The sequence below is a fragment of the Callithrix jacchus genome, chromosome X, assembly GCF_049354715.1.
Source record: "Callithrix jacchus isolate 240 chromosome X, calJac240_pri, whole genome shotgun sequence".
NCBI classification, from domain to species: Eukaryota; Metazoa; Chordata; class Mammalia; order Primates; family Cebidae; genus Callithrix; species Callithrix jacchus.
The window spans coordinates 39,560,288-39,587,544 of NC_133524.1; positions in this window are offsets into that span (position 1 = coordinate 39,560,288).

Here is a 27,257-nt window from a genome sequence, read left to right on the forward strand (position 1 = left end):
CCATAGTGCAATCAAGTTAGAACTCAGAATTCAGAAACCGACCCAGAACCGCACAGCTTCCTGGAAACTGAACAACTGGCTCTTGAATGTTGACTGGGTAAACAACGAAATGAAGGCAGAAATAAAGAAGTTCTTCGAAACCAATGAGAACGAAGACACAACGTGCCAGAACCTCTGGGACACATTTAAAGCAGTCTCTAGAGGAAAGTATATAGCAATAAGTGCCCATATGAGGAGAATGGAGAGATCCAAAATTAAAACCCTATCATCAAAATTGAAAGAGCTAGAGGAGCAAGATCAAGAAAACTCAAAACGCAGCAGAAGACAAGAAATTACTAAGATCAGAGCTGAGCTGAAGGAGATTGAGACACGAAAAACCCTTCAAAAAATCAATAAATCCAAGAGCTGGTTTTTTGAAACGATCAACAAAATAGACAGACCACTAGCCATATTGATTAAAAAGAAAAGAGAGAACAACCAAATAGATGCAATAAAAAATGATAAAGGGGAAATCACCACAGATTCCACAGAAATTCAAACCATCATCAGAGAATATTACAAACAACTATATGCGCATAAACTAGTAAACCTGGAAGAAATGGATAAATTCCTGGACTCCTGTGTCCTCCCAAGCCTAAACCAGGAGGAAGCTGAAACTATGAATAGACCAATAACAAGGTCTGAAGTCGAGGCAGCAATTAAGAGCCTACCTCACAAAAAAAGCCCAGGTCCAGACGGGTTCACAGCCGAATTCTACCAGACACACAAGGAGGAGCTGGTACCATTCCTTCTAAAACTATTTCAAACAATCCAAAAAGAGGGAATCCTTCCCAAATCATTTTATGAGACCAACATCATCCTGATACCAAAACCCGGCAGAGACCCAACGAGAAAAGAAAACTTCAGGCCAATATCCATGATGAACATAGATGCAAAAATCTTCAATAAAATATTGGCAAGCCGATTGCAACAGCAAATCAAAAAACTTATTCATCATGATCAAGTAGGATTCATCCCGGGGATGCAAGGCTGGTTCAACATACGCAGGTCTATCAACGTAATTCACCACATAAACAGAACCAAAAACAAAAACCACATGATTATCTCAATTGACGCAGAGAAGGCATTTGACAAAATTCAACAGCCCTTTATGCTAAAAACCCTCAATAAACTCGGTATCGATGGAACGTATCTCAAAGTAATAAAAGCTATTTATGACAAACCAACAGCCAATATCATACTGAATGGGCAAAAACTGGAAGCATTCCCTTTGAAATCTGGCACTAGACAAGGATGCCCTCTCTCACCACTCCTATTCAATATAGTACTGGAAGTTCTAGCCAGAGCAATCAGGCAAGAAAAAGAAATAAAGGGTATTCAAATAGGAAAGGTGGAAGCAAATTGTCTCTATTTGCAGACGACATGATAGTATACCTAGAAGACCCCATTGCCTCAGCCCAAAAACTCCTGAAACTGATAAACAACTTCAGCAAAGTCTCAGGATATAAAATCAATGTGCAAAAATCACAAGCATTCGTCTACACCAATAACAGACTTAAAGAAAGCCAAATCAAGAGCGAACTGCCATTCGCAATTGCTACAAAAAGAATAAAATACCTTGGAATACAACTCACAAGGAACGTAAGGGACCTCTTCAAGGAGAACTACAAACCACTGCTCAACGAAATCAGAGAGGACACAAACAGATGCAGAAACATTCCATGTTCATGGTTAGGAAGAATTAATATCGTGAAAATGGCTATACTGCCCAAAGTAATTTACAGAATCAACGCTATCCCCATCAAGCTACCATTGACTTTCTTCACAGAACTGGAAAAAACCACCATGAACTTCATATGGAACCAAAAGAGAGCCCGCATAGCCAAGTCAATTCTAAGCAAAAAGAACACAGCGGGGGGCATCACACTACCGGATTTCAAACTATACTACAAGGCTACAGTAATCAAAACAGCATGGTACTGGTACCAAAACAGAGATATAGACCAATGAAACAAAACAGAGGCACCGGAGGCAACACAACATACATACAACCATACAATCTTTGATAAACCTGACAAAAACAAGCAATGGGGCAAGGATTCCATGTTTAACAAATGGTGTTGGGAAAACTGGCAAGCCATGTGCAGAAAGCAGAAACTGGACCCCTTCCTGACACCTTACACTAAAATTAACTCCAGATGGATTAAAGACTTAAACATAAGACCTGGCACCATAAAAACCCTAGAAGGAAATCTAGGCAAAACTATCCAGGACATAGGAGTAGGAAAGGACTTTATGAACAAAACACCAAAAGCATTGGCAACAAAAGCCAAAATAGACAAATGGGACCTAATGAAACTCCACAGCTTCTGCACGGCAAAAGAAACAGTCACTAGAGTGGATCAGCAACCAACAGAATGGGAAAAAATTTTCGCAGTCTACCCATCTGACAAAGGGCTGATATCCAGAATTTACAAACAACTCAAGCAGATTTACAGGAAAAAAACAAACAAGCCCATTCAAAATTGGGCAAAGGATATGAACAGATACTTTACGAAAGAAGACATATATGAGGCCAACAATCATATGAAAAAATTCTCATCGTCACTGGTCATCAGAGAGATGCAAATCAAAACCACATTGAGATACCATCTCACGCCAGTTAGAATGGCGATCATTAAAAAATCTGGAGACAACAGATGCTGGAGAGGATGTGGAGAAAAAGGAACACTTTTACACTGTTGGTGGGAGTGTAAATTAGTTCAACCATTGTGGAAGACAGTGTGGCGATTCCTCAAGGCCTTAGAAATAGAAATTCCATTTGACCCAGCAATCCCATTAGTGGGTATATATCCAAAAGACTATAAATTGTTCTACTATAAGGACACATGTACACGAATGTTCATTGCAGCACTGTTTACAATAGCAAAGACCTGGAATCAACCCAAATGCCCATTCATAATAGACTGGATTGGAAAAATGTGGCACATATACACCATGGAATATTATGCAGCAATCAGAAATGATGAGTTCGTGTCGTTTGTAGGGACATGGATGAATCTGGAGAACATCATCCTCAGCAAACTGACACAAGAACAGAAAATGAAACACCGCATATTCTCACTCATAAGTGGGTGATGAAAAATGAGAACACATGGACACAGAAAGGGGAGTACTAAACACTGGGGTCTATTGGGGGGAAAAGGGGAGGGCCAGTGGGAGGGGGAGGTGGGGAGGGATAGCCTGGGGAGAAATGCCAAATGTGGGTGAAGGGGAGAAGAAAAGCAAAGCACACTGCCATGTGTGTACCTACGCAACTGTCTTGCATGCTCTGCTCATGTACCCCAAAACCTATAATCCAATAAAAAATTAAAAAAAAAAAAGTGATTAAAGAAGTTTGACAACACACTCTGCTAATGAGAGTGTGGTGAATCGGGCACTTTCATGCGTTGTTAGTGGGAGCACAAGTGTTCTAACTCCTAACCAAATGTTCCCCTATGGAGAACAATTACACATGCAGCTACCCTTTGCCCAGCAATCGCACTCTGTGACTCTATTCCACAGATACCCGTGAGCACATATAAAATGACAACAAACACATGTATAAGTTATTTACTGCAGTATTATCTGTAAGAGCAAAAGGCTGGAAGCAACCCACATAACTAGCTATCGGATACTGGTTAAACAATGGTATGTCCACACAATGGAATACTATGTCACTGTAAAAAATGAATGAGGTCATGAGTTTATGTGCAAAAAGTGAGATACAATACCATCTATATAATATATAATACTACTTTATGGTAAGAAAGAGAAAAATTAGGCTGGGTATGGTGGCTCATACCTGTAATCCCAGCACTTTGGGAGGCTGAGGCAGGCAGATCCCTTGAGGCCAGGAATTGGAGACCAGGCAGGCCAACATGGTGAAGCCCCGTCTCTACTGAAAATTAGCCAGGTGTGGTGGTGCAGGCCTGTAATCCCAGCTGCTCAGGAGGGTGAGGCATGAGAATGGCTTGAGCCTGAGAGGTAGAGGCTGCAATGAGCTGAGATCATGCCACTGCACTTCAGCCTGGGTTACACAGTGAGACTCTGTCTCAAGAAAAAAAAAGGGGGGAAAAATCAGAATATACATTCAAAAAATCCTTACATTTGCATAAATAAACACTGGGAGGGTACACAGAAAACTAATAAAGAAAGTTACTGCAGGGAGGATTATGTTGTTTTGATTTTTAAGCTACGTAAACCAAATGAGACATTTTAAAAATGATTAAAAGAGTCAAAACCACAATAAGACTGGGTGTGCTGGCTCACGCCGGTAATTCCAACACTTTGGGAGGCCCAGGCGGGTCGATCACCTGAGGTCCGGAGTTCGAGACCAGCCTGACTAGCATGGAGAAACCCCATGTCTACCAAAAATACAAAAAATTAGCCGGGTGTGGTGGTGCACGGCTGTAATCCTAGCTACTCAGGAGGCTGAGGCAGCAGAATCGCTTGAACCCGAGAGGTGGAGGTTGTGGTGAGCCGAGATTGTGCCATTGCACTCCAGCCTGGACAACAAGAGTGAAACTCTGTGTCAAAAAATAAATAAATAAAATTAAAAAAAAAACAATAAAAGGAAAACACAACGAAAATAGAGAAATATTTGAAAAGGGAAAATGGAAAATAGAGTCACTAGAATGAAAAATTTAATTAGTAGGTTTGACACAGCTGAGAACCAACCTAAGAAAATTACTTATAATTTAGCAAAGAGAAATGAATAGATAGAAGTATGTCAAAGAGATTAGGAAACATGAAGGTGAGAACTGGACTGTCCAACATGCAGCTAATAAGAGTTGCAGAAAATGAAATTAGAGAAAATGAGGTAGAGACAATATTTGAAGAAACAATGAATGAGAATTTTCCATAACTGAAGAAAGATGTTAATCATCTGTTTCAAAAATAGGAAATTAAAAAAATCCTAATACAGAAACATCACAATGAAATTGAAAAATATTAAAACGTATAGAAAATTATAATCAGAGAAAAAAGACCAAGGAACAAAAATTACACTCAAAACAGAGTTAGTGACTGCAGCAGCAATAATGCCAGAATACAATTGAATATTATCTTCATCAACCTCAATTCTATTCTCAGCTATATTTCCATTCAATATTGAGACAAAACAGACATTCTTAGACAAAGAATGACAGCACTGACCACTCACAGATCTTTGCTGAAAAAAAAAAAACTTTAAAGAATACACTTCAGTAAGAACGGTATTGAACCCAGAAGGAAGAAGTGGAATTCAAGAGACAATGTGAGCTAAGTCATTGCTCAACATGGAGTTAAAATCTCAATGCACATTAACTATAAAAACAATAGCAATGATGATAAGTAATAGGATGTTAAAAACAATGGACAACTAAATACTGGGCAACAAAAACATGGAAGGTGGGAGGATTGTGCTTGGAGTTTGTGCTCCAAGGTCAAGTATGCATGCTAAGCATTTAAGTATCAGCACTAAAGTAAACAAATGGAATCATAACTTCTAAACCAGAAGATAAAGAAAGAAGAAGCAAAAAAAAAAAAAAATTCAAGAAAACAAAAAGAAAAATATGATACAAAGGAAATGCAAATAAAATGTTAGAAATAAATAAAAATATTTTAGGAACCACAATAATATATGTGAATTAAGCTAAAAAGTTATAAAATAGTTTCTTTTTTTTTTAATTGGACTTTAGGTTCTGGGGTACATGTGCAGATCATGCAGGATTGTTGCATAGGTACATACATGGCAAGGTGGTTTGCTGCCTTCATCTCCCCATCACCTATATCTGGTATGTCTCCCCTCATTAGCCCTGGCCACCCTCCCCACCCCCCACTGACTCTCCCTTAGCCCCCACTACTGACTGCAGTATGATGCTCCCCTCCCTGTGTCCGTGTGTTCTAATTGTTCAACATCTGCCTATGAGTGATAACATGTGGTGTTTGGTTTTCTGCTCTTGTGTCAGTTTGCTGAGAATGATGGTTTCCAGATTCATCCATGGCCCTATGAAGGACATGAACTCATTATTTTTTAATGGCTGCATAGTATTCAATGGTGTATATATGCCACATATTCTTTATCCAGTCTATCAAAGATGAACATATGGGTTGTTTCCAGGTCTTTGCTATTGTGAACAGTGCTATTGTGAACATACTTGCACATGTGTCTTTATAATAGAACAATTTATAATTCTTTGGGTATATACCCAGTGATAGGATTGCTGGGTCAAATGGTATTTCTATTTTTAGGTCCTTGAAGAACCACCACACTGTCTTCCACAACGGTTGAACTAATTTACACTCCCACCCAACAGTGCAAAAGCATTCCTCTTTCTCCACATCCTCTCCAGCATCTGTTGTCTCCAGATTTTTTAATGATCGCCATTCTAACTGGTATGAGATGGTATCTCAATGAGGTTTTGATTTGCATTTCTCTAATGACCAGTGATGATGAGCATTTTTTCATATGTTTGTTGGCCTCATCAATGTCTTCTTTTGTAAAGGGTCTGTTCATATCCTTTGCTCACTTTTGAATGGGGTTGTTTTTTTCTTGTAAATCTGTTTTAGTTCTGTGTAGATTCTGGATATTAAACCTTTGTCAGATGGGTAGATTACAAAAATTTTTTCCCATTCTGTTGGTTGCTGGTTCACTCTAATGATTGTTTCCTTTGCTGTACAGAAGCTCTGGAGTTTAATTAGATCCCACTTGTCTATTTTGGTTTTTGTTGCCATTGCTTTTGGTGTTTTAGCCATGAAGTCCTTGCCTATGCCTATATCCTGAATGGTTTTGCCTAGGTTTTCTTTGAGGGTTTTTATGGTGTTAGGTCTTACATTTAAGTCTTTAATCCATCTGGAGTTAATTTTAGTGCATGATGTCAGGAAGGGGTCCAGTTTCTGCTTTCTGCACATGGCTAGCCAGTTTTCCCAACACCATTTATTAAACAGGGAATCCGTCCTTATTGCTTGTTTTTCTCAGGTTTGTCAAAGATCAGATGATTGGAGATGTATGGTGTTGCTTCTGAGACCTATGTTCTGTTCCATTGGTCTATGTCTCTGTTTTGGTACTAGTACCATGCCGTTTTGATTAATGTGGCATTGTAGTACAGTTTGAAGTTAGGCAGCATGATGCCTGCAGCGTTGTTCTTTTTGCTTAGGATTGTTTTGGCTATGTAGGCTCTCTTTTGGTTCCATGTGAAGTTTGAAGTGTAGTTTTCATCCAGAAAAACTCCCTAAACATTATGACACAAAAATATTGAAAGTAAAGGGATGAAGAAGAAAGATACACCAAGCAAAGAATAACAAAATAGTCAGATACGGCAATATTTACATCAAATAAAATATACTTCAAAACAAAAAGCATTATTTGATATTATTGTTCACTACATAGTTAAAAAGAAAAATATAGTAGTCATGAATTAGCATGCATTTAACAATAGATTTTTAATATATATAAAGCAAAAATCAATAATATTGCATAGAAAAAATTAAAAATTGTACCATTAGTGGGGAATTTTAACATATCTCTTTCAGAAATATATAGATTAAGAGGGGAAAATCCTAATAAGGATATAAAGGATTCATACAATACAATTAATAAGTTTTACTTAATGGTCTTGCATATATCTGAGTCCAACAATCTATAAATAGATATTTTTCTCAAGAACACCTAAGAATACATACAAAAATTGACTATAGACTTGATCATAAATATGTCTAAAAAGTCTGAAGTATCTCACTACTAAGCAAAAGTACTACATAGAAATAATTGTACTACTCTATGTCATCTGTCATTTGACTTATTTAAATATGTTTATGTGTGTGTGTACCCACACCACAGGCACATATCTGGAGGGATGGATGTAGAGTGGGGGTTATCTGAAAAGAAAATGGATTTGATGAAAATATCAGAAAAAATTATGTCTCCAATTTCTTTTGTTTTAGAAACAGGGTCTCACTCTGTCGTCCAGGCTAGAGTGCAGTGGCATGATCATAGCTCACTGCAGCCTCAAACTCCTGGGCTTAATCCTCCCACCTCAGCCTCCTGAACAGTTGGGACTACAGGTGTGAGCCATCATGCCAGCTTGTTTCTCCAATTTCTTGAATTATTGTAACCTACAATTTCATCATTCACGTGTTGCTATTTTCACTGCATTATTGAGCTGTCAATCAGAAGAGTGGTGTTTAATTGACGACAAGATTTGTTCTACACATCTATGAATGAAACATTTGAGTTTGACCTCTATATGAGGTTTTGGTGGCAAGAATGAAATGTAGGGTAGTAGATAAAAGAAGAGATCTTAAAAAATCTTGGTTTCTTTCTTGTCAACCTACTTAAACATTCTTATTAGCTTTGTAGTCCTACAAGAAAATAGCTGAAATATGGAGAAACTCATTGCTTTATTAAACATTCCTGTGATCTTATTCCTCCGAACCTCATAGCATAAGATAAACTATATCACTGAATGATGGCAAATAAACAATGGATTGAGTCTGACCTCTTTATCACAGGCTGAGGTGCCCCACTTATGTTTTTGTTTTTGTTCCTTTTTACATCATGTACAATACAAAAATCTATGGCTCTCAAGCCTATAATTGCTGCCTTGCATATATGGATAGAATGCTAAAGACTTACTTTTCAAGTCCGTCCCATAACTGCAGAAACTTTGAGGACACTCGCCCCACTTCAGTATATCAATGTAAAGCTTATAGCGCCTGTTGGAGCTTCTAAACTTATTACATTGGGCTGAGTTCAGAGTATATCAAGAAAAATGCAAAACCATAATTACACATAAAATTCATGTATAAAAAAATTGGCTAATCTGATATTTTCATTTCATAAATACCTATTAAACCATCTAGGTAGATAGAGAAATTTAAGCATAATTAGTTAAAATAGTGATTATAGGATGTAATGAGTGAAATATTTGGGATAAAATAATGACTATGAGTTGTAAGATCTTAAAGTCATTTCTGAATCATCAAAAAGGATGTGTTCAATGCCCTTCAATGTTACTTAACACTAAGTATTAACCATCACAAGTCCACCCCTTGTCAACTTGAACCCATACACATCTCCTGAGATTATACATAATCTTCAAATAAATACAATAATAAAGTCATAATTATGCCTAACATAATACAACTGTCCTTTGTATAACCAGAAATGCACCAATCCCCACCCCCAAATACTTTTACTTAAAGTTAACAATACTTAAATACTGATATGAAGTCAATAAATCTTATGTCACATGATAATGGAAAAGGAAATAAAATGAAGATATTTTACTAGTACAAGTGTATACATGCACAAACATATTTTTAACAAAAGAAGGAGGAAATACTCATGACAGTTACAGTCTTTTTTTCTGCAGCTGATCATGTGGCTGTAGCTGGTATTGATGACTACCCTCTTCTACTACCCATTCTGTATTCCCTTTGCCTTCAGCAAGCAACTTAGCAGGTCATGGTTTTATTCCTAGTGGAGTGACCCAACCCTCATTCCTGAGGGGTCTGGACCATTTGTAGTCCTGCCCGGATTAAGCTGTTGTAGTTTCCCATTGAGTCACCACAACTAACACTGTAACTCACTTCTTAGCTTATTGACTTAAAGGTAGGAGGAGCGCAAAGTGGCCAGGTGGCAATCTTAACTTCCAGTTTAATGGAATCGTTGTGTCTCCTGTTGGTAGTGTTCCTCCCTCTGGAACTAAGACCTCTAGGCCAGCAGACCGAAATGTTATGGGAACAGGAAGCAAGAGTTTTGCTAGTGGATCACTAGGGATGATAATGAATAGTGCCACTTCCACTTCTGCACCTTGATTCCTGGAGCTGTGAATCCCAGCTATGGGAGAAAGAGTACCATATATTGGACGCTGATTCAGAGCATACACAACTTTCTGGAGAACTTTGCCCCAGTCCTGCAAAGTATTGTCACCTAGTTGGTATTGTAATTGTGACTTTAAAACGCCATTCCACTGTTCTATCAATCCAGCTGTTTCACGATGATGGCGAACATGGTAAGACCAGCGAATTCCACGAACATGAGCCCACTGATGCACTTCTTTAGCCATAAAGTGAGTGCCTTGGTCAGGGTCAATACTGTGTGGAATACCATGACGGTGGATAAGGCATTCCATGAGTCCATGGATGGTAGTCTTGGCAGAAGCATTGGGTGCAGGATAGGCAAACCCACATGAGTAAGTGTCTATTCCAGTGAGGACAAACCTGTGCCCTTTCCATGATCGAAGAGGTCCAATATAATCACCCTGCCACCAGTTAACCAGCTGATCACCTCGAGGAATGGTCCCATATCAAGGGCTCAGTGTTGGTCTCTGCTGGTGGTGAATTGGGCACTCAGCAGTGGCCATAACCAGGTAGGTCATCCTTGGCCAGTGGAATTCCATGTTGCTGAGTCCATGCATAACCTCAATCCCTGCCACCATGGCCACTTTGTCCATGGGCCAATTGGGTGATGACAGGGGTGGCTGGGGAAAGAGGCTGAGTGGTTTTCACAGAATGGTTCATCCTATCCACTTGATTATTAAACTCCCCTCTGCTGAGGTCACCCGTTGGTGAGCACTCACATGGGATACAGATATCTTCACAGTTTTTGACCACTCAGAGAGATCCATCCACATACCTCTTCCCCAAATTTCTTCATCACCAATTTTCCAATCATGCTTCTTCCAAGTCCCTGACCATCCAGCCAAACCATTGGCTACAGCCCATGAATCAGTATATAATTGCACATCTGGCCATTTCTCCTTTCATGCCAAGTGCACGACCAGGTGCACTGCTCAAAGTTCTGCCCACTGAGAAGATTTCCCTTCACTGCTGTCCTACAGGGATGTCCTAGAAAGGGGCTGTAGTGCTGCAGCTGTCCACTTTCGGGTGGTGCCTGCACATCATGCAGAACCATCTGTGAACCAGACCCTAGTCTTCTCTTCCTCTGTTAACTCATCATAGGGAAATCCCCATGAAGTCATTGGTGCAGGCTGGGGGAGAGAAAGCAGGGTGGCAGGAGTGGAGACCATGGGCATTTGAGCCATTTCCTTATGCAACTTACTTGTACCTTCAGGACCTACTCGAGCCCAATGATGTATATGCCACTTCCATTTGATGATGGAATGCTTCTGTGCACAATCCACTTTATGGCTAGATGGGTCAGAAGGGACCTAGTTCACGACAGGCAGTTCAAGTCGCATGGTGACTTGATGACCCACAGTCAAACATTCAGTTTCCACCAAAGCCCAGGGATAAGCCAAAGCTGTCTTTCAAAAGGAGAGTAGTTATTTGCAGAAGATGGCCGGGTCTTGCTCCACAATCCTAGCGGCCTCTGCTGTGATTCACCAATGGGAGCCTGCCAAAGGCTCCACACAGCATCCGTATCTGCCACTGATACCTCAAGCTCCATTGGATCTGCTGGGTCATGTAGCCCAAGTGGCAGAGCAGCTTGCACAGCAGCCCTGACCTGTTGCAGAGCCTTCTCCTGTTCTGGACCCCACTCAAAACTGTCAGCCTTTCAGCTCATTCGATAAATGGGCTGGAGTAGCACACAGTCAGCAAATAAAGAAAAAATCATTTCAGAAACTAGGACTCATAGTAACATGAGAGTGAATATAAACCATGTAAAGTACAGTAAGAGAAAGAAAAGATAGGGAAAACATGAAATACACAGAAATAAAATTCCTCTGTGAAAAAGCAAATTCCATCATCTCTAGCCTCTTAAATCTTGCTTGACAACAAAACCCACAATGTTTATTTTTCTTTGTTATTTGTTGAAGTTTGATTAATCTTACTCAAGGAGGTTATAGTTAATTAATTTTTAAAGTATCCAGTTTCAAATAGATATTCCTAAAACCAATTTTGCATCCATATCCTTCTCAATTCATTTGATAATTTGAAAACATTAACAAAAACATTTTTAATCTGGTTTCAAAGGGAACATCTGTGCATTATTGTTTGTCACAGTGGCTTTGTTACAGCAAGTGAAACATCTGGAGAGCCTTGATTACTTGTCAACAGAAACTTCAATGCAAAACATAGGTGAATGATAATGTATTCTCATTGGGCTCAAATGAATAAGCCCAGCTGATGGGGTCAACCTAAACTAATATTCTGAAGCACCACAGTATTTGAACCCTTTTATTCTGAGACATTCCTTGTGGTGAGTCTATATCTGCAGCTATTTGGGGTACTTATCAAACTCAAAAGAAGAATTAAGACCTTTTAGCTGTGGCTTTTACACTGAGTATCAGATATGGCCCATTCGGTCTCATTCTAAGGTTAATTCTCTGCTAGAAACGAAGGAAATTGAAGTCTCAATAATCCAGACTGTTTGAACCCATGTTAATAGCATTTTTCAGTCCTTCTTTTCAACACAGAGTTTCAGTTCACTTGGTTGTTAAAGTTAGTTGAATAGTTAGTTGGATAGCTGTTATTTGCCAAGGAACAGCTTTAGGGCTGCAGAAATCAATAGATGAACAACTAGCTTCTAAGACTGCAGAAGATAATTCACTGTCCATTCTAACTTTATTACAGCTTAATTAGGTAAATAGGGTAATGTCTGAGAGTGCCTAACAAAGTGCTAGACATGCTAAGAATGCAATAAAAATTGAAACTAAGTGTGGCAGACACTACTGGTAATACACACAAAGGCTATTTCCTCCTCCTTTCTTGATGGCAGAAAACCTCCCTTCCCAGAGATTGAAAATACCAGCTTGTCACTCGACAGGCTCTCTTAGCTAAGGCATGGACATGTGACCCAGTTCTGGTCAATGAGAACTGAAGAGGGGAGCCCCTGAGAAGACTTCTTCCCTAATAAAAAAATCTCTCACGGGTGTAGACATCTCTTTTCTTCAGTTGGGGATTATTGTGTTTTCATTCAATGCCTAGACCCATGGCAGTCATTTTGAAACCATAATGGGCCAAGTCTAGGTAGATATAAATACCCTGAGGAGGTCAGGGCAGAAAGATGGAGGAAGCCTGGGTACTCGGTGCCAGTGTGGAACCACCAAACCAAGTCTGACACCACCTGCCTCTGGGTATCTTGGTATATTAAAAATGAGAAGTCTCCTTAATGATGAAGCTATTTTAGTTGGGTATTTAGATACATGCAGTCAAAAGCATTAGAACTAATACACTGAAGGAGTGCTCTCATTTTCAAATATCTCAATAAAACTCAAACTCAGTTTGCCCTTAATGTGCCCCACAAAATGTGCAACAATAAACTTCCACTCAGGAAGTAGATCCTTGTCAAACCCTGAGTCCATTTCCATATTCACCACTCCTTGTCCTCAAATCTTCTTCCACATCCACAAAATGAAGATGGCTTTTGTTTTATTTTCAACTCATTAAGACTTTATGATAACTGGTAACCTAATTGATTCGTGGTCCCCAAATTAAAGACACTAGAAAAGATTTTTTTTAAATGATGGTTTTCCATGTGAGCTCTGCCGAAGCTTTGCTGTAATTTATGAATGTGCTAACTGACTAAAGGACAAAGTGATATGTAATTCACCAACAGTCCTGAGAGCCTGCATAATGTATGTTACTCCCCATCATCACACAAGTAATAACCATCAAACACACTAGTGAGCAATGAGTGACTCCCTTGCTTCTGAGCTTGTACCCTGCATTGCACCTGAGCCTGGTGCCCAATAACCTTTGAGGATGACATCCCAAAGAAATTGGAGGCCCAAACAAGAGCAGAACAAACCAGCACAGTGCCTCAAAGAATCCAGCCCAGATTTAAAAGCAATGAACAATTGCAGGATATCTGATTAATATTTAATGAAGATGTAAATGATGAGAGTCAATACTAAATTGCTTGGTGAAATCTATTCCAGCAAGAGAAAGCAGCAGTGGTCTGTAGAAGGAGGGGGAACTGTCTTTCTTATTAGCCATTGTTCTGTAACTTCTCCCCAGCTCTAGCTGAGGCCTGGGCTCAGATTCCCCAAACAGCTGACAGTTGCAGTGAGAGTGAAATCAATCTTATAATCCTCCTAGCCGTTTTATTCCTAATTTCCCTCTTTGTATGCCCTTTTTCTCTTTCAGACTGTGCACTCAGAAAAAAACTCCACATAGGGTTTCTGACATCAGACTTGCCTATTGCCAACATTCTGTCTGTCCCTCTGTCAGCTGGGTGTCTGCATTGACGAGAGGGGCATGATGACTCCAAGGCAATTCATCACCTCTGCGATGCGGGGAGAGCTGTTGAGCTCACTTGTGTCAGAAGAAGCTGCCAATTCCTCAGTCAGAGCTGGGGGGGTGCATCCGAAGGTGTTGGTCCATGAAATAACACAGGAGAAAGGGAGAAGCCGCCAGAAGCAGCGGAGACAGAATCCAGGGCTACAGGGTGTAAGTGAAGAATGATGACTGGCTGTTCAGGACAATCAGCCTTTAAGGGGCCAAAAGATGCCAGGGGCCTGTCTTTATTGCTCAGTTTATTCTCGGACCCTCACCCAGAAGAGACAATAACAGTGTTGAGGGCTGGGAGCAAAAAAGAAAAAAAAAAAAAAAAAGAGAGCTTTGGAGGAAAACAGTTTCCCCAGCCAACAGCCCCTCCTCCCAACCAAGATAGGAATTGAAAGATAGAAATCAAGCCCAACGGCTTCTTTTCTGTTTTCCCGGTTGGTCTAGGAAAGAGCAGCTTCTTTGTCCAACTGGTGGAGAAGGATGCTTCACCTTGCCCGGAGCACCAGTCTGCAGACTACAGCAGCCTGTGGGAACCGGTTTCTCATGACGAGGGCTTAAGTCTATTCCCAGAGCAGCCAGGCCATCGGCATAAGCAGCACAGAGTCCTCAGTCAAGCTGCCCAAGCCCCAGAGGATTGGGCTTTGCCTTCTATCGCAATGATCACGTCCTCCCCTTACACATCCCTCTGACCTCCCCTCAGCCTGTTGTAGCCTCAGGGACACTCTGCATAGGGGAATCCCAAGGATGGCTGCTGCTGTTAGAGAATACACATTCTTGCTCACACACCTTCTTTCCCTGCTCCAGAATGCTCACCTCAGAGTGGGATAGTGACAAGAGCTGCTCAGTCACTCTGTCATCACCTTTCAGAGCTGTTGCTTTGCTATCTGGTAGCTCAGCGGGTGCCTTCCTGTCTTAGCCTATTTTATTTGTGAAGACTGATTCTAGGATCCACAGAACTCTCAGTCCCACACTAATTTTTTTCTTTCTCTAAACAGACTTGTGAAGGCTCGAGTGAGGCTACATGTCATCGAAGATGAAATGTTTTGCCTTGCTGTGTTAGAAACAGAAACCACTCTAGGTATTTAATACAGAGTAGGGATACCAGAAGATTGTTGCACAGGTCCTCGAAGAGTGAGAAGTCAAACACGGACCCATAAGGCAATACGAAGATTTGTCACAACAGGAAGTTGCTACCACCCTTAGGACTGGGGCAACATGGGAGGCAGTGATGTTATCAGAGATCAGAAGTCAGGGCCATAGGGCAGGAGCCAGAGATGTAGTGAAGGCTGCCAGGTGGCTGCTGGGACTGTGGGAAGTAGAGCTACTGGATGGGGATTGTACTTGTCTATTGCTGCAAAACAAATGATCCCCAAACTTAACCACTACAAAAAGCAAACTTAATACCTTACAGTTTCTGTGGGTCAGGAATCCGAGAGTACCTTAGCTGATGGTTCTGGCTCAGAGCCTCTCATGAAGTTATAATCAAAGTGTCAATGAGGCTACAGTTATTTTAAGGTTCAACTAAGGGAGGATCTGCTTTCAGGCTCACTCACATGGATGCTGGCTGGCCTTAAGCATTTGCTGGCTATTGGTTGAAGACATAAGTTCTTTGTCCCATGGTCCTCTCCACAAGGCTACTCTAGAGCAATATGACAGATTTCTGTCTCTAGAGTGTGAAATCGAGAGAGAGAGAGAGAGAGAGAGAGAGAGAGAGAGAGAGAGAGAGCACGAGCGAATGTGAGAAAGGAAGAACAAGATGGAAGTCACAGTTGTTTTGTAATCTAATCTTGGAAATGACATCCCAATACTTCAGCTATATTGTTAGAAGAAAGCTACTAGGTCCAGCCTGCATGCAAGGTGATGGGATGACACAAGGGATGGATACTAGGAGGCCAGGATCACAGGGGGCTGGACACATGGAGGAGGAGGCAACTTCAGGTTTTGGGGGGCCCAAAGCTTATACAATCTGGGGAATCCTTTTTTTGTTTTTGTTTTGTTTTGTTTTGTTTTTTTAGACAAAGTCTCACTCTGTCACCCAGGCTGGAGTGCAGTGGCATGATCTCGGCTCACTGCAACCTAAGCCTCCCGGGTTCAAACTATTCTCCTGCCTCAGCCTCCCGAGAAGCTGGGATTACAGGCGCCTGCCACCACACCAGCTAATTTTTGTATTTTTAGTATAAACAGGGTTTCACTGTGTTGGCCAGGCTGGTCTGGAATTCCTGACCTCAGGTGATACACCCACCTTGGCCTCCCAAAGTGCTGGGATTACAGGCGTGAGCCACCGTGCCCAGCCCTGGGGAATCCTTTTTAAGAAAAATAATACAAATTACAAATACAAAATTACACACAAGTCAATCAGCTGGTGAATATTTAAACAAAATGAGGACTATCCAGACAATAAAACATTATTCATCAATATAAGTGAATGAAGTATCAGTATATGCTACAATGTGTATGAACCTCAAATACATTCGGCTCAGTGAAGAAAAACAGTCACAAAAGACCATGTTCCATTTATATGAAGTGTCCAGAATAGGCAAATCTACAGAGATAAAAAGTAGATTATTGGTTCCCAGGGCCTGGGGTTGGGAGCCAGGATTGACTGAAAACAGACACAGGGGAACTTTTGGAGGTGATGGACATGTTCTAAAATGGGCTCGTGGTGATGGCGATGCAACTCCATAAATTTACTAAAAACCATTGAACCACGTCCACTTACAATGGATGAAGTTTATGGCATTAAATGATATTTCAATAAAGTTGTTGAAAAGTGATACACACAGGGCATTGGAAGAGGTCTGCGCAAGTGAGAAGCCCTGGAGCTTCAGCTTCATTAACTTTTCAGGAAATTTGTCTCTGTGGAGAAGACACAGCTATTGCAGAGATGCTGTCTTAGGCAGTGAAAGGGTGGGGAGATCACCTGGCTTCTTCCCTCTTTTCTCCCTCCAGTCTTCCTGTGCTTTCTATTGGCTCAACCTTCCCAGAAGCCAGAGAAATAAAGTGCTTTGCGATACATTGTGAAGGATACAAAAGGGTGGGAACAGATCTGAGAGCAGAGATGAATGACAGGCTCATGGGCCAAACCCTGCAGTGATAGCTCCACACCCACATGCTAAAACAACCTGGAACAACTCTACCTCTTGGTGTGAGAGATGTCTTGAGAAGAACTCCAGACAAGGCCCGTGTTGGATGAAAGCCTAAGCTGTTGATTATTTGTCATCAAACATTATAGGATGCTGGATTTGTCAGTTAGCTTGTCACGCGGTCACCTGAAGCCTCAAAAGCATTTAGTCATGCATATGTATGAATGAAGGCATGGAGAGTAGGCTTTGAGTGGGTAAGAGGTGAGGAATGATGATATAACTCATGGAAGAAGAATATATTGAAGATGTTAAATATTCAATATTGAATGGACTGTCTTGGCTGCTTTTCTCACTTAATGATTACAAGCAGTGGGTACTATAGGCCGGGCAGTGGGCACAGTTGGGTCCAGGTGCAGGCAAGAAGAGGACACATTTTTTTTTGTGAAGAAAATACAAACAACACTAAAACCAACCACAAGTTGGTCTCTTTTTTCTTGTTAGCATGTCTAAGTAATTCTAAACATTGTCAGTCATAAAATACTTCTCTTTCACCCCCAAAATATCTTTTTAGATTAAGTTGTACAATTGCAGAGGTTACTGCTGAGATTTAAAGAACATATGTAAGTTTCAAATTTGCATATTTTAATGACTTACTCCTGAATAAAGTGTTTTCTGCAGGGACCATAATGCAGAGAATCCCCAATCATACAGCAGGCTGCTGACCTACGTGGACTCAGCCACAATCCATTAGATTTTACAGCAAGCTCATGTTGGTTCAGAATCACTTGAGCTCACTTTAGGTGTAGTTTGCCTCTCCATTTTCTGTGGTACTTACATATTCCTGCATTTAAACAGTAGCTTTGAAAACACAATGAGAGGACAATGACTGAAAAAAAAAAAAAAAAGAAACCGAACTTGAGATGCTTCACTCGGTCCTTCTGTGTGCACATCACTTGTGGAATCTTGTGGTGTTCATTGAATTGGATGTGTTTCTTCATGTGGATTCCACCTTCTTAAAATACATTACTGTAAATAAAAATATAATTTAGGTTATTTTTCCTTTTTGGTACTGTAATATTTATTTTTATTTTACTTTTTTCCTGGCATGAAAGTTCAATAAGAAATATTTTCACTATCTGTGTTTCTCTGGGGCTGTTATAATTATTACTTTCATTTCATGATTATTACTGAAAATGATTTTGTTATATGAGGAAGGGAGTGTTAAAAATAATCCACTCTGGGGGTCACATATGCTAGGTGTGCTACTACTTATAATAAAAAAAATTATCTGTCTCCATAAATAAGAAAACTGAGGCTCAAAGATGCTAAGAAAATTGCTTAAAATTACATAAGTAGTAAGATATAGACCAGCCATTCAAACAAAGATTGTATAGTCAATATATATCATGTATGCTTAATACATAGGAACTCATTTAATACTAACAGCCATGTGAATGGAGAACATCTGCATTTTACAGGTGAGGGGATTAAAGTGCAGAGAGGCTAAATGACTTGCCCAAGTTCTCACAGCGGCTACTATGGTGGAACAAGGATTTGAACATTGTGGTAATGCTCTGGACACTACTTGTGTAACCTTCACACTGGGTTTCCTCATCAACCAAGATCCACTTCAAAGGCCGTGCTCAGCTCTCGTGCCAGCTGCAGCTGAGCAACTTAGACCCACTTGCATCTGATCTGTCTTCTTCCACCATCCTCTCCCACTTTGAAGGATATCACCCAGCAGATGCATGTGGGGGATTTCTAAGAGCAAAAATTGCAATATGCTCTGAATTCAGTTCAGCTTGGTTGTTTTCCAAAGACGTTGAGAAGGGAAGAATGGAAAAGAAGACTGACTTTTTTGAAATAGAATCCATGGCATTCTAAGATATATTTAACTCCTGTAGAGATTTTCGCGAGTTTTAATAAAGTCTGAAGAAAACTGCTTATTGCTTCCACCACAGGTAATACTGACCCGCAACACTAGATGGCAAAGTGGTGCTGCGTTCCTGTGTTGTGAACTGAAAAAGCCTGGTGTAAGTCTTCCCCAAAAAATCCAAATCTACTGGGCTTTTTTTTTTTTTTTTTTAAATTTCTAAATTTACTTTAGGAAAACAAAGTTCTATGTAAAGTTAACAACTTACCTAAAAAAATCGTTTAGAAATGCTCTATTTTGAATTGTCCAAGTCTTTCAGGCTCTCTCAAGTAGGTAAATATATGTCTTCTTGTCTAATGGCTATCTGGTCAAAAGTTCCCACCTAATTGATCAGATAAAAAAGGGAGGATAACAGAAGATAATAGTGATAGTATGAAATGTACTTTCAAAGCTGCATGTTAACATAAATGTGACAAATGTATATGGTGCAGATGTCATCTGGCATGGCCTCTTCTGTTTAAATAAACTTAGAAGCAAATAAATTGGATACATCACTGTCATTTCATTCATTCAAAAATAAGCAGCTTTTATGTACAAGGCAATTGTAAGCAGCACATAGCACAAAGAGTTCTACTCTGGCATTTAAGAAATCTGTGTTCTAGATGGGGACGAAAGACAAATGCACCAATACTGTTAACAGTTGGCGCCTGAATCATTCTATCTCTACAGCTTCATGGTGAGAGCTGCTGATGTCCTCCTCCTTTCTTCCTAGCAAGTCTTGGGACTGCCCAGGATCCCGAGCAGGTCAGACAGTATATCAACATATTAAGACTGGGCTCCATGCAGCAAGGGCTCAAGGCTGGATCGTATTGCTTTCTGAATTGTCTTGACAACTCAAATCTAGCATATTGCCTGCCTTATCAGAGGTGCTGGGTAACTGTTAGCAGGAAACAGGAATCAGTGTGTGTAGTCACCAAAGAAGAGAATTTATCTAGGATGTTTCCTAGAACTTTGCCACAGGCAATGAAGAGAGGGTGGATATTACTGGTATGGAGTATCATCAGCAAAGGCACAGACACAGAGAACTCTGTCCTGGGTGGGGAAGCCTGACATGGTTAGAGCAGTGGTCCTTAAAGGGTGAGGGTGTTGCTTTCCCCAGCAGTATCAGCATCTCCAGAAACTTGTTAGAGATGCAAATTTTAGGCTTCGCCTCAAACTTAGGAAATGAAAAACTACTTGGGGAGGGGACCTGGCCATCTCTGTGTTAACAAATCCTCCATGTGATTCTGATACAAGCCCAAGGTCAGAACCACTGTGTTAGGGTATAGGCCCTGGCAGGGAGGGTTGATAAACAAGGCGAAGTACACAGGTGTTAGACCTTGAAGGGTCTTCTGCTAAGGAGACTGTTTTTACTGTTCATTTTATCTTCTAAGCAACATGGAAGCCATTGAGGGCTTTTAAGCAGGAAAACTGACCAGAACAGGTCTTTACTTCAGAACTATTGGTCTGGTGATGGCATCAAAGAGGATGTGGAAGGAGAGAAGATATCCTCCTTCTGGGCAATTCTAGCTTCTTTCTTCATCTCAAAGCTCTGCTCTTGGATCTCTTCTTTTCTCCTTCTGTAGCCTTATCTTCTGGTGACTTCACTTCCTCTTCTGATGTCAGGAACCCCCATTAGCCGGTGATTTCCAAACCTTTTCTATCTTTATAATCTTTCTTTCACCAAGTGGCCCAACTGGCTCAACTTCCTGGATGTCCAGCTGCCATTTTATCCAAAACACAGCCAAATATTAACTCACCATCCACAAACTAGAGTTTTCCCTCCTGGATTCTTGAATTCTGTTAATGCCATGACTGTCTACATTGCCATTTAGGCTACAACTGCCTGTGGGATCAACCCCAAAGCTTCTTTGAGCACCAGGCTCAATTAACCACTTCCGATTCATCATCCCAGGAGCCGCTGGGACATTCTTTAACTCAACATATTGACATGTTGTCAGTGTTTGAGGGCAAACATCTTAAGGGAGAAAATGGGCTTCATTTATATTTGCATTACATTGGCACCTATCCGAGATAGGGTAGACAATGGTTGTTTAAAGGAGTAAATTCTTCCCCCTAAAGCTGAGGGAGAAAAACACATCAGAGAAGAGTAGAGAGATGCCTGCAATGCCAATGAATACAGGGGCTGCAAACCCCATAAACTCCACAGATGGTCCCTGGTAAACCCTTAAAGTCAGGTGGAGCTTGGTTATGAGGAAATAGAACTAGGTTACAAGGAATTATGAGAGAGACTAGGTATTGAAACAAAAGGAATAGGTGTATATTAGCTTTCTAGAAGCCTGGGGAAGATAGGAATGGAGATGGACTAGTATTTCACGGAAGGTAAAGAGAATATTTTGGGGGGATAATTTGGGGACATTACTTGTTCTTACAGATAGAGACAATATGAATATGCAATTCAAGAAAAGAAAAAATTGGCAGAGTAAGAATGACTTAGGATGACAGGGAAGGGTCCAGGAAAAACTCAAGCAACACAAAGAGGGATGAGATCATGGACACAGGGGAAGGAGCTGGCTGAGGAGCAGGAGATTTGGCTAAAAGACATTAGCAGGTGTGCTGCATTTGTAGTTTGTGAGTGTGTCTTCCCTGAGATTAGTGAGGAGAAGGTGAATAAAGATCCAGAGATATTGAGGCTGCGAGGACGAAAAGTCAGCAAGTTCACCTGAATGCCTGTGTTGGTGAAGACAGATAAACGAAGGCAGGAAGAGGTTGGTGGCCTTGGGGAGAGTAGAAGATGTTTAGAACAAACATCTAGAATTTGATAGACAGAGAGCAACAGGCCCAAACACAAGGTTGCAAGCTTTTTGATTTTTTTCTTTTTTTTTTTTTTTTTTTTTTCCTGCCTCCAAAATATTCCAGCTGAAAAATGGGAAGGCTGGGCTACCTATATTCCAAACCTGGCAATCATTGATTATTTCCTCTGCCCCCAGGGGTCAACCCTCTCTCGTGGGCCAAGCACAGGGGATTCCAACAGCCTGATGACAATCCCCTCACAGAGATGTTGGTACTGGTCATTGGAATGAGGCTGAGTTGCATGGATATGTTTTATGGGTCAGATAGGATATGGGCCGAACACCAATGGCATGTGCTATGCAGTCATCATGCTTCCTGGCTTGACTTTGTAAGTGGTATTGAAATGGTTCCATGGGATCTGGGATTTTCCTTTGGATAACCGGAAGAAACAATGGAGAAGAAGCATCTGAAGAGGCCTGGAGTGACACTTCTCAGTCTATCCCAGCAGTTTCCAAGCTTTGTCCACACCGGTCCCATTGCCTGTCTGACCTTTTCTTCTTTCCCTGTCTGTTGAAAGCTTTCACATATTCAAGCCCCAGGTCAGAGTCCCTTTCTCTCTGAAATCTTCCTTGACTACCACCTTCGCCCTTCCCTAAGCACAACTATTCCCCAAATAAGAACATTTATGTAGGGCTTTACAGTTTAAAAGCAATCGCACATACCTTTTCTTATATATATTTTGTTAATTAGCCCCACTATCTCCTCTGTAGTTCTATAGTATTCTACTCATTATGGGAATGTCATGCTTTGTTGGTTTCTATTTTAAGAAAAAATAGCTAGATCTTAATTTTGTCTACCAGACAGTGAATTTATTAAAAGCCAAAGTCACATCCAACCTACCTTTGTAACCCATGTCTCTAGTACAGCATCTAGTCCATATTAGAAACTTAAAGACGGTCGGGCACAGTGGCTCACGCCTGCAATCCTAGCACTCTGGGAGGCTGAGGCAGGCAGATCATGAGGTCAAGAGTTCGAGGCCATCCTGGCCAACATGGTGAAACCCCTTCTCTACTAAAAATACAAAAATGAGCTGGGTGTGGTAGCGCACATCTGTAATCCTAGCTACTCGAGAGGCTGAGGCAGGAGAATCACTTGAACCCAGGAGGCAGAGGTTGCAGTGAGCCAAGATCACACCACTGCACTGTGAATAATTCTGAACCAGCCTGGTGACAGAGTCAGACTCCATCTCATAAACAAAACAAAAAAACGACTTAAAGGCATAAAATGAATTAAATGAATGAATCTTTACTTAAAATTTATGCTTACAACCAGCCATGGTCTTGAGGACTCAGTTCGATGACAATTTGTTCTTATCACCAACTAGAAGTATCTTCTCCAGATTAAATAAACAAAGTTCTTTCTACTTTTAACTCAGAAAAATCTTTTCATTTTTTAGGTTTCAAAGTGACTTTGTTCAGACTTCTCAAAATTATTCTTATATCTTTAAAGCTAGTGATTCAGAAATGGCCTTGGTGAATTCTGAACTATCAATACTTCTAGGTATATCAACACTTCTTAGTGAATAATTTTGAACTAATTACTCTTGGTTTGGCACAGGTTTGGGGTGGGTTTTGGATACATTTTATTTCTATTTACTAAAATATATTAATAGGTACAACAAGGTTCTCACCCATAAATTCAGTTAGCATTATTCTTCATTGTTAAATAGTAAGGGCTTCTCTCTTGAATGGCGTAGTAGAAGACCATCTTTTTTCTTAGGATCAGCCAGAGTAAATTATAAATAGGCAGTTTGGTTTTAAGTGCATGCTGGTGATTTTGTTATGTAGCCAACTCAGAATCCTCTGCCTAACCTGCAGCATTCACATGGGAAAGAAAGCAAACAGAATGACCTCCTCAAGTCTAGAAATATGTGAGCAGGTTGCCTTAATCAAAACTTCACCCACAATTTCCTTCAGTTTGTGGGACTCCCAGTAAGAAGAATGTGGCGGAAACCATGCTTTAGCACTGTGAATACCACTTCACTGATGGCTGCTGATATGGTTTGGCTATGACCCCACCCAAATCTCATCTTGAACTGTAGTTCCCATAATCCTTACATGTTGTGAGAGAAACCCAGTGGGAAGCAACTGAGTCATGGGGTGGTTACCTCCATGCTGCTCTCGTGATAGTGAGTGAGTTCTCATGAGATCTGATGGTTTTATAAGGGGTTTTTCCCCCTTTGGTTAGCACTTCTCCTCCTGTTGCCATGTGAAGAAGAATGTGTTTGCTTCCCTTTTTGCCATGACTGTAAGTTCCCCGAGGCCTCTCCAGCCATATTGAACTGTGAGTCAATTAAACCACTTTCCTTTATAAATTACCCAGTCTTGAGTATGTCTTTATTAGCAGCATGAGAACACACTAATATAGCTGCCATGTTCTGAAAGCCATTTCTAACTCCCCTTCTAACTGTTGAGATCTGCTGAGAAATAGAAATTGTGGTGAAAAGGTGCAGTGTTTCCTAAACTGAGCTACACATGAGGATAACTGTACGTATTAAAAGTATGGATTGTGGATTGTGTAAGACATTGTGGCAATTCTTCAAGGATCTAGAAATAGAAATTACATTTGACCCAGCAATCCTGTTACTGGGTATATACCCAAAGGATTATACATTGTTCTATTATAAAGACACATGCACATGTATGTTCACTGCGGCACTGTTTACAACAGCAAAGACTTAGAAACAACCCAAATGCCCATCAATGATAGACTGGACAAAGAAAATGTGGCAAATACACACCATGGAATACTATGCAGCCACAAAAAATGATGACTTCGTGTCCTTTGTAGACACACAGATGAACCTGGAAATCATCATTCTCAGCAAACTGACACAAGAACAGAAAACCAAACACTGCATGTTCTCACTCATAGGTGGGTGTTGAACAATGAGAACATATAGACACAGGGAGGGGAGCATCACACACTGGGTCTGTCAGTGGGGGGCTAGGGGAGGACAGCAGGGGATGGGGAGGTTGGGGAGGGATAACATGGGGAGAAATGCCAGATATAGGTGACGGGGGGATGGAGGCAGCAAACCACCTTGCCATTTATGTGCCTATGCAACAGTCCTGCATGATCTGCACGTGTACCCCAGAACCTAAAGTACAATTTTTAAAAAGTATTGAATTTCCTGGACCTCACTCCCCTCGAATACTGATTCACTTGACCTGAGGTTGGGTCAGAGAATACATACATTGATTATCCATTTAAAGTTGTTTTATATATATATATATATATCATATATATATATAATATGGGTATATATGTGTGACTAAGTGACAAGTCAAGTAACACTATGTCAATCAAGTCCCCTGTCCTCCATTTGATATTTGACCAGCTCACACACACACACACACACACACACACACACACACACACAAAACCATGAAATATATATATCATATATCACCGTGATATATATATATATGTGTGTGTGTGTGTGTGTGTGAATAGTCTAAGAGTGTCTAAGATCGAACTCTCTCAGAAGCAGACCCTGAAGTAAGAATGTGAAAGCATGGAGTTTATTTGGGAGGTAATGCTGGGAAGCACTCAAAGGAGAGTAAGGATGGGGAGAAAGCCAATAAAGCATTCGCTCAAGATTTTCACCTCAAGATACAGGTAAAATGGGATATTTGTCAACTTCCATTGTTGACTCTCTGGCACTTCCAGGTTGACAAACAGGTGAACTAAGGGGACTCTGGCAACCAGAGGAAGTCCAAAGACAAAGAGTTGCAGCTGTGTTCAGCTAAGAGCCATCTGGTTGGCCTGCACAGAGATGGTGAATGTCTAGGTGGGGCACTAACAGTGTCTGCTACAACCAGCATCCCCGATGTTTTGGATATAACCAAGTCTCAGAGTAGACCAGATTTGAGTAATCTCACTAGGATTTTATGCAAAAACCGAATAGTTTTATTTACTTTGTTTCATGATCTTGCTGATTAAACTCCCTTTTTTTGACAACAACCATCAACGAAGATAACAACTCCTCCCTTTTACACTGAAATGGATTTCAATCCACTCTGAAATTTAAGCCACAACGTTTATTACCAAACAACTTGTGTGAGCAATGCATAGTTGACTTGAAATGGCTTAGATTAGAAGAAAAGAAAAAAGCATAGGGTCTTGTCAATTGCAAGAGAGGAAGAAGAGAAAAATCACAGTCCACAGTGAGGTGTCTACATTTTCTCAATAGTCGTGAAATGAAAAACATTGATATTTTCTATGCATCAAGACTGCTTGAGATGCCTTCCAGCTGCAGCATTGGGACCTTAATAAACGAGCCATATTATGTTTATACTTTACTGTTTAAGTAATGCTATTTCACTCTGTGTAAAGCCACTTAAAACACCAGTGGAAACACATGCATGGACCATGAAACAACTTTAAATGGATAATCAATTTTTATCACATATTGAGTGTTAGACTGGTATATCTGAGTGAATTATGAAAGTCTGTATGTGCTCTGACTAGGAGTGTTTGCATACCAAATCTGTGTCTTTGTTACAAAACCAATCTATTGTGAGGTAGTTGGGAGTTTCCAAAATCTAACACTGACAAACTCCTTTCTTCATGAAAGAATTTTTCATAACTTTAAATACACAGATTTATTTTAGATGTAAAAAAAACCTTAATTTCCCTGTAATCCCAGCACTTTGGGAGGCTGAGGCAGGTGGATCACAAGGTCAGGAGTTCAAGACCAGCCTGGACAAGGTGGTGAAAGCCTGTCTCTACTAAAAATACAAAAATTAGCTGGGCGTGGTGGCACGCACCTGCAATCTCAGGAGGCTGAGGCAGGGAATTGCTTGAACCCGAGAGGCAGAGTTTGCAGTAAGCTGAGATCGTGCCACTGCATTCCAGGCTGGACGACGGAGTGAGACTCTGTCTCAGAAAAAAAAAACAACAACTTAATTCCTTTGTATGACAATTCTTTCCTAAAATACAGGGGCTATTACCAACACCCAAGACATCAAGAAGGTGTGACCAGGGTGAACATGAACTTACTGATGAAAGTCTAGAATGCACGGTGTACCCTAAAACTTACAGGGTATGGTTTTGGAAGAAACATGAATAACTTGTCTATTCAGTAACTAGTAAACACATGGAACTCATTATACCCACAAATCTGGGCAGGATGAGAAGGTAAATGTAGTCAAGGCAAATTTGGATAAATTCATTGATAACAGAATCAAAACTGTTAACTGAGGGGAAATTAGGCAGGTTCAGGTTGC